This window comes from Trachymyrmex cornetzi, unplaced genomic scaffold (genome assembly GCF_001594075.2).
Source record: "Trachymyrmex cornetzi isolate Tcor2-1 unplaced genomic scaffold, Tcor1.1 scaffold122, whole genome shotgun sequence".
Classification (NCBI taxonomy): Eukaryota; Metazoa; Arthropoda; class Insecta; order Hymenoptera; family Formicidae; genus Trachymyrmex; species Trachymyrmex cornetzi.
Genome location: NW_017295784.1, coordinates 2,317,998 through 2,325,814, shown reverse-complemented (window position 1 = coordinate 2,325,814; position 7,817 = coordinate 2,317,998). Strand labels below are relative to the sequence as shown.

The window sequence follows — 7,817 nt, the reverse complement described above, 5'->3', positions numbered from 1 at the left end:
CCTGCTTGTGGTGTACGTGGCCGCGTTCGCATATGGTCGCGGAAGGTCGAGTGACGTGGTCCCCAGTCCCGGCTGCGCAAATATTGATCGAGGTGTCGCCGTGACGAAAAATTCCACCGAACGGGAATAAAATGTCCGCGACGTCGCGGAAGATGGCGCGAAGCGTGACTTTGGAACGAAGTCTGTCGCTTTGACTCCAAGTGCAGAATAATCAGCACAAATGTGATCGAAGTGATGCTAAAATTATGATTGACGCACATCGTAAAACGTGCGGGATGATTTTTTATTTCATTTGACTAACAATATTATCGCACGCACATGTGATTCTAAAGAGTACTTACTGTTGATCGACCATCTGAAGTAAACTCTTCAATTTTATACAATACTTCATTTTAGTTGCAAAAGTTTCCATCATCTAAATATAAAAATTTTAATTTTGTCATGTTTTTTACTGAGTACTTTTTTTTCTTTTTATTTTTTATATCAAAATTTAATTTTAGTTACATAATTATAATTGCACTCTGCAATTATAATTAATTCATAGATAACAGAATATACGTTTTTATTTTTAATCAAAAAATTAAACTCAGCTTTATACATCACATTAATTATGTTTATATTTTGTATCGTGCAATTTTATTTAAATGCTGAGTAAAATAAAAATCTTGATAACTCAGTATCTCTTTCTCCCTCCCTAGAATTACATGCATGATAAAATATTCGAATTGCGGATGTCATTTTAACCCTCAAAATATGTCAAAGAGTTAATGAAATGATAAATAATAATTAAGCTTCCATCATTCCCCATCATTATAATCGGATATTTAATTTTTTTAAATTTATTATTAATTCTCTTTTCGCCCCATTTCCTCTCTCTTCCTCTTGTAATGGAGTACTCTAATTCGTAATTTACACTCGTAATTCTTTTTATTTAACTTTCCAAACTGCAATTATATAATTAGAATGGTAATAACAAATACATAAAAATAGCATACTTTCTCCTAAGATACTTTTTGTTAAAAATATTTAAAAAAATTACTTTTTACCGTCGCCTCTTTAAGGCTTAATTTATTGTGGATTAATTTATACATTTTTATTTTGTCACTCTTTTCTTCGTTCTTTTGAAATTATTCACTCTTACAATTAATCTATCGTTTCAATCATACGTATTTATCAATCTTGTACAAACTCGCATATTGACATCAATTTTAAGACCGGAAGTAACACGTTTGATTGCCGGTCACCCTCGGCCGGCATCAAGCAAGTCGGTTTATCAGATCGTCTCTATTGTCGTGTCTGTCTATCGGCGGGTGTATATTAGATAATAGAAACGACGGCAAATTTAGTACCCCTTTTACCACCCGCTGCGGCTCCGTCGAGGAACAGGTGGCAAGCGCGCAGCGTGGGGTAAGCACGCGCCCAAAGCCGTGCCCCCTCTAAAAGAACCGCGGTATACAACACCACCGGGACACTACGGAGCCACAGCTGGGTACCGTGTAAATGCTCAGACTACTCACCCTTCGAGCTTCTCAACATCCCCTGTATGGGCACACTCGAAAAAAGACACGCAACCCCTGCGGCGAGCACAGCCTCAGGATATCGCCGGAAGACCTTTGTGGGATCTTGACGCGTTTGCTAGGGTTTATGGGGATCCATGGTGTTACCCGGCATGAGATGTGTTGGGCAGTTGACGTTTTATGATTATTTGAAGACCTGATTACAGAGAAGATATAAGTTGATTAAAAAAAAAATTGTTTGCTTCCAAACAACGCAACATTATATTGAAGAATATGTTATATACATATATAAATAATATTATAATTAATTGTGTACTGAAATGTTTATTACGAGAGTATACGTACAATCAATAATATTTTCATTTACATTATTATACATACATACACTGTACGATATACGAATTAATTATAAATTTAAAACCTTCAGAAAGTTTACAGACATTATTCAAGTAAATAGCACGTCGTCGGATAAAGCTACATAAAATATTTGTGTATCAAAGATCGAGACACCTTTTTTGCAGCTTCAATCGTCTTTTGCCTGACCCGCAATTTAAATCTGAATGTACGCGATGTGCAAACACGCGCGATATTATTTACGCGGTATATATTTTCGGAAACTGTGTAATTGTTTCGCATTTCCACGCTCTCTGTAGATACATGTTTTGTACATATTTACACATTTACATTGTAATTACTCACCACGCGGTACGGCCGCTGGGTGCGAGGGGAGGGGTCTTTAAACATTAAAAGAATATTTGCCGGGCAAATGCTGATAAATCATTGTGCGTAATGCAGTGCAATCTTAATAATTCGAACCGTTAAATGAAGATTGTTGAACACAGCGACAATATTTTGAATCAACAGAGAATGGGTGTGCGAAATCGTAGTCGACGTGCACATGCAAATATACACAATGTACAACGATAATGACGTGCTTACGTGTGTACTTGCAATGTGCAAGGTTAAATGTAATATTGCCATAGAAACACCGAGAAACAAGTAGTTGGAAAATTATCGAATGTAATCGGAACGAAACGTCGGATTAAAGTTGATCGAGAGATTAACCTTTTCAATACGTATCTTTCTGTTTGATAACGCTGTTGCCTCAATTAATATTTACAAATTTATTTACGTATTTGCATGTATTATGGGACTGAGAATGTTTTAGTTTCTGGAAATATTCCCTGAAAGTATTATGAATTTATTTGCGCACATGTAAATAAAGAAGGTACTTGGGCAAATATTTGTACTACGTGTGTAGCAGCAAATTTATTATAGTTTTTCTTAACGTAACATTTTTCAATAAAAAAGTGTTATGGATAAAAAATAAAATATTATCTTAGCATACATTATCTAATTCCAACTATTTAGAAGTTTTATTTTTTCATAATGAAGACTTTAAATATATATATATATAATCTCTCTTACCGCGCACTTTTCGAACGTTTAATACAATAATATAATAAATCAAATTAAATAAAGAATAACACATTCTGTTATGTATTCCTAAATTTATTAAAAAGACTGTGCAACTTCTTCAATCCCCCAAAAAACTCGGAAACTCTAAATTTTATTTTAAATAACAAAAAATGTAAGATTTAAGATAGACATCTTGTAAACGTTCTTAGACATTATTACGTAATGGCATTGCAAAGTTTACGGTTAAACGTATAATTAAATGAATCGCACCTGTACCATACTCTAAACACCATTTCGCATTAGCGCAATCGCTGATGATTGTATGGTCGAGAAATTTCAAATCTGTACCGCCGCGGAATAGGTGCAGGCCCGGCTGCGATGTTAATCGCATTAGTGCAACGATAAATCAGATAATTAGTGGCCGTTAAGCGCATCGTAAATCGGCATTATCAGAAACGGGTGACGCCGTTTTGACATGGCGCCACGTTTGTTTGGTCGACGCGTTGCGGCAAAGCAGTTTGTGTACTTAACAAATCTTGTGATCACCGAAATGTTGATCGTTTATCAACTATTATCCTGCCAACAACAACGTTATCAGTATTATAGCGTTTCGTGATGATGTTATAAAAAAATGCTCAATAAACTATTCCACACATTCCGATTTTCACTCCATATTATACTCATGAAATATAAAAATCTCTACGACAATAAATTAAAATCATAAAAATATTAAAGATGCAAAAAGATGTTTTATACGTTTGTTGTATAGAACAATTCTACATTTGAATATCGACGTGGTTCCTTCAACTGCAATTAATTTAATGAACACGCAAACATTACAGAATCTGTATACGGGAAGAACAGTTTTGCTGAAGTATCTAAAAATTTAGCTATAAATCCGCAAATAACGTTGTTAACCTATTAAAATAATTATGTAGAATGTTCAAACTAATTATTAAAAATATTAATTTTTTTTTGTTGCATTGCTCATAATACTAAAATTTCCTACATAATTACTTTGATGATTCAACAAAATTGTTTTCAGATCTATATCTGGCTAAATTTTAAATATTTCAGCAAAATCGTTCTTTCCGTGTAGCGATTACCTACACCGTGCAAACATGTTAATTCTGATAATTATCAAAATAATACAGCAAAAAAATAATTAATTTAATTTTTGACTCAATATATATAATTTTAAATAAACAATGTCGCTTTAAGAATGCACGTCATGTACATTTCGTAGCTTGAAATGTTCCCACGCGCAATCCGTGCGTTTAATAAGTCGTTCTCACATTTCTCTCATGCTCAAAAAAGCAATCGCCGTCAAGTAGAGCAAAGTTAATCGCAACACGGTACTAGCCGATGTAAACTATCCTTCGATGATACTTCTCCAAGTCCTGCGATATTGCAAACCAATTCCCTGAGGCGACCGACCTGTCCCCCATCATTCCCACAATTTCCCATACGCTTTATGCTGGCATGGTCCTTCATAGGGTCCTCATTGAGGTCGAAACACTTCCATAATCGATAAAATTGTCTCTCAGCTTGCAATTCTTGCCCATAAATCAGTAACGCATTTAATTCTATACTCTTTTTTTATCGCGAATCAAAAAAAATTCAGACTAATTCTGATTTAAATTTAATCACAAATAAAATATTTGTCGTTTCTTTATAATATTGTTAACATTATTTTGAATGTTCAATATTTATAGATTTAAATTTAGTATGCATTTTTTAATTCTGATTTAGAAATATATTGTGGCTTTTAAGAAATCCGTTAAACAATATAAATTGCGTTATAAAATATTTAGAGTGAACCGAGATTGAGAAAAAAAGAGAGAGAGCACCAAATTTATCGAAAATAGATTTTATGAAGTGTCTGCAAAATTTTATCAGCAGAATGCCAGTAGAAATGTAACAAAATCTGCTAACAAAATATGGTAGATTTATTGAAGAAATTGAACACAATCTCTATCATCCTGCTCAGTTTCTGCTAGCAATGTTATTCATGTCATGTCGATTGATAAAATATGTGAGCTTAACCCTTTCATTGTCCAGCTGGTTTTTATTCATCAAATATTTACAAAATAGACTTTATATTGAAATAAGTATTAGTTTGTAAAATATTTCAAATGTACACAACTTAAATGTTGTAAATCTCAACAAATATATATGAAGCACATCATCAAACCTGATGCACGTGCATCCTAAAAATAGAGCTTATGTATCACATATAATATACAGGCATCTGATGTTACACCATTATATATATAATACATATAGAACCATGAATGAATTAATATTGACAAAATTGATGTCAATCTACCGTAGTATTTCTATTTGAATTTGTCGGCAACCGCGAATATTTTGCTTGACCATGTACACAATTATTTAACTAAATTCCTAATGAATTCGTTTGCCTGAAGAAGGATAATTGTAAATCAAAATTCATCGCGAATTGAAATAAATTCGTAATACCGAACAAAACAATCGTACAACAACTCTACAGTCATCGACATAGATTATATTTTGGTCGGTAAAGGAATCATAATTAATCACATCATATTTAATATATAAATAACGATTATTTCTCGATTAAGTAAAGATAAATCTTAAAAAAAAGAAGTGCTCTATTTAACTCTTATAATACATAATTGGGTTATTCGTGTCCTGAGCATTTAATCTTGTTGAAGTATTAAGAGCGTCAAGTAATTAATTATAACATTTATACACATATATATTTTCTTTTTTTAAATACACCTTACAAATACTTTCTGAAGATCTTTCATTATAAGTCATAATCAATCCTGTGTAATTTTTGCGTTACAATCTCACGAGTTTATTTTAAACACGTTAAAGTATGTATATTTCATACATATATACTTATACATATTTTATACACATATAAAATGTATAAATCATTTAATAATTTTTGTGTACTTGCATCTAAAAGTAATGAAAATCATTCCAGGACACGAACAACTTATCGTATGTAATAAAGAAAATCACCGTGCACTAAGAATTAAGTATAATATGCGACAATAGTCCACTGGGAGTGGTTCACTTGCATACTGTTGCAATTGCCCACTATCAATCACAGCGACTTCTGCGAAGGGCTTTTTATGAAGATGGCTCGAAACGTCTGACTTAATAGTAACATGAAATAAAAAATTTTTTTATCGCACGAATTACCACGTATAAAACTCTCATTAGCCCTTTACTTATTTTTATTTTTTGATATTCTCGAGAGTTATTGTTAGCAATTTTATACTTTTATTTTTTTTTTCCAGCGCTGTGATTAACTTGTGCACAATTAGCTCGTGTGCAATTGATGGACACCCTACCATTTACCGGAATTAATTAAAGAGCAGAATATTCGGCGAGCAGCTACTTTGTAACAATTGTAACGCATTACGCATGTGTATTTCGCTAGCGCGTGGCAGTTGGTATTCGGCGTTCGTTTTACGTATGAAATGTGTACGTCATCTTGTTATGCTCGCGCGATCGCGAGGGGAGGGGGGCGGCAGAAGAAAACGTATATCGTTCCGAGTGTCGTCGTATTATTATTTTTCACGACGCGATCGCGACAGGTACTTATCGAGGAAGAGGCGCGGCGGTTTTTTACGAGCAATTAACTATTATCAGACTATGCGGTTTCTTAACTTTTACGATAACCAATTCGTAAGACGCAGTGAGATGACGAATATTTATCACGGCGACGAATATTTGTCCAATATCTTGCTTTGTTCTATCGGCTCACCCGAAGCAAAAATTGAAACAATAAGAAGCTATGGAAATTATATGTTAAGTATATACAGAGTTAAACGATTAGTTATAATATTTATATACTATGTTTTTAGATATACAACCTTTCTAAATGTGTTAAAGTACTCTCTAAAACTTTCAATCTTACTCTAAAGAATAAAATGTCACTTTAAAAATTGAAAATTGAGCAACTCTTTTTCAAGATTGCTCAATTTTTCACTCTTTAAAGTGAGATTCCACTTCAAAGAATTCAGAGAGTATGTATAAGAATCATTTAATAATTAACCTTTTTAATTAATATCTATTAATTAAAAAGTAATAAAAATTAACCTGAAACACGAACGAATCATATCGTGTGTAATAAAAGATCGGAGAATCAACAGGCCTGTTCTTTTTGACTGAACTTTTGCACCAGTTCATCTTTCTTCCTTTTCTCTCCAGGAGGAAAAAGTTCAGCCAAAAAGAACAGGGCCTATCATGTGTGCTAAGAGTTATGTCCACACAACTTGCATAGACAAATCACTCACATAAACGTATGCATAAAGAAAATTATCAAATCACACTTTACGTGCGTCTTTGTACAAAAAATGCGATTGGATAATTTTCTTTATGCATACGTTTATGCGGCTATGCAAGGTTGTGTGGATATACTCTTAAGTGATATGCGACAGTCCACTTACCGAAATGATGAATAATTGAAGAGCGGAGATTCGGCGAGCATCCATTTTGTAACGCACTACTTTACTGCGGCGCAGGACTCGGCGTTCGGCCGTTCACTTCGCGAGGAATGTGTTGCGTGACGTCACGCGTAGGTCACTTGTTTGTGCCCGCGCAACCGTAACTCGAGCGGACGGGTGAAGACGCGCGCCAGCCATTCCGAGTGGTGGGTCGTCCCACTTAATAGTCCCAATTATTACTTTTCGCGACGCGATCGCGAGCGGAAGGCGCGGTGGTTTCTCACGAGCAATTAACTATTATTACACTGAGGTTTCTTAACTTTCGCGATAATCTATTCGTAAGACGAGGCGAGACGACGGTATTTGTCACGGCAGGTTACATCTTGATTCGTTCGATCGAGCTTGAAGCAAAAATAGAAACGATACAAAGTGACGG

At 34.1% G+C, this 7,817-nt stretch overlaps 1 long non-coding RNA gene across 1 annotated transcript; it reads right to left on the bottom strand.

Moving 5' to 3' along the window:
* Nucleotides 1-1,158: 1,158 nt before the first annotated feature.
* LOC108769053 (uncharacterized) lies at nucleotides 1,159-7,515 on the bottom strand. Its single transcript, XR_001940526.1, has 3 exons — nucleotides 7,385-7,515; nucleotides 1,518-1,713; nucleotides 1,159-1,296 (listed from the first exon to the last, which is right to left on the bottom strand). It is a non-coding gene; the product is annotated as an uncharacterized LOC108769053 (long non-coding RNA).
* Between the last annotated feature and the right edge of the window lie 302 nt (nucleotides 7,516-7,817).